The sequence below is a fragment of the Arachis hypogaea genome, chromosome 16 (assembly GCF_003086295.3).
Source record: "Arachis hypogaea cultivar Tifrunner chromosome 16, arahy.Tifrunner.gnm2.J5K5, whole genome shotgun sequence".
Classification (NCBI taxonomy): Eukaryota; Viridiplantae; Streptophyta; class Magnoliopsida; order Fabales; family Fabaceae; genus Arachis; species Arachis hypogaea.
The window spans coordinates 37,487,068-37,488,798 of record NC_092051.1 but is presented as its reverse complement, the minus strand read 5'-3'; positions in this window follow the sequence as shown (position 1 = coordinate 37,488,798).

Sequence of the window (1,731 nt, the reverse complement as noted above, 5' to 3'; positions counted from 1 at the left end):
CCTTCAATGTTGATGTGATTACCTAGTCCTACCCCTCTCTGCCCCCCCCCCCACAAAAAAATCTCTCTCAACTAAAATTATTGATTTTTTTTGTCAAAGAACAAGATCTTGTAAATGATTTTAGCATGCACTCTCTAATATACTTTCACCATCTCTAGTAAGTGTCACTTTAACAAGCACAAACTTCCCAGCCTATTATTGATCTTAAGAAATGATATTTATTTAATAATCTTTTATTGTAAATTCAGAAATGTAGTGAAATGGTGATACCTATCAGCATAGGAAACAATACCATGTATGAACCTAACCCTTACAATTATGAGAACTTTGCGAGGGATTGCAAGAAAAAAATCGGTGTTGCCCCTCGGCCCATTGGGTCACTACTTATTATGGAGGCCATGTAAGTACATCTTTATTAATTTATCGCATCTATATTTATTTATATGGAAAGTCTCAGTGAACGGCATTTTTAATCAAACTTAGTCATCATTTAATAGTAAGTATCATTTTTTTCATATGTCTCACGTGTGCATTGTGAAGCTTCGCTTCTGTCATTCATTTATTCTCAAATATTGGTTGTTTGTTTTGTTGACCCAAAATCTAAAAAAATACTGACCCCTAACACAGCTGGTTAAAAATATAATAGATGTTACTGAGATGATGTATAAAATCACTAAATTGGTCTTAAAATCTTTTACACTAATAATGTTATAGAAGTAACATTTTTCTTCAAAAGTTAGTGATGTTTTTAACGTATAGTGTATTACAAGTGGTGGTCCATTCTTTATTAATCATTTAGCAACTACTAATTAACATTTTCGAGATTTCTATAGAATTATAGGAACTAATAAGATTTTTTTTTTGGCTAATTAATGACAGGATATCAAGTTAGTTCTTACAAATTTTGGCAGCAACATCATTTTTTCAAATGGGTTAAGAGATCTTTATAGTATTGGCGGGTAAGCGGCTAAGTCATATAAATTATAAAATATTATTCATTGTTACAAAGAAAAATCTTAAAAAATTAATAGAATTTATTATTTTTAGTCAATAATTAATCAATAATATTTAAAAGTATCGATTAAAAATAAATTATTGGATTAACAAGACTAAAAAAATTAAATTAATAATTAAAAATATTGACAAAAAATAATAAATTCACCTAATCATTGAATTTTTCTCATTATAAAATATTAATTGTAAACATTTGCGTGACAAATTTATGTATTATTAATTTCAGGATTCTTAACAACATATTAGATAGTCTTGTGGCTGTCCACACAGTTAATGGTATGTTTCTACATTATACCAACACTACTACATACTTGACTTTTACTAATATTTAAAAAATGTTACTAAATCATATTAAAATATTACCTATATATATTAGTAACATTTTAACAAATGTTAAATATACCCTATGTTACTAAAGAGTTTTACTAACATTCTTTTAAAGATTTAATAACATTTAGTAAAAATGTTACAATAAATCTTCTATAGTAATATTATAAAAAATGTTACAATAGACCTTTCTTGGTAACACTTAAAAAAATGTTACAATAGATATTTTTTGTAACACTTAAAAAATGTTACAATAGATATTTTATGTAACATTTAAAAAATGTCACAATAACTCTTTTTAATAACACTTTAAGAAATGTTACAATAGATCTTCTATAGCAATACTCTAATAAATGTTACAATTTATCTTTTTTGCTAACATTGAAAAAA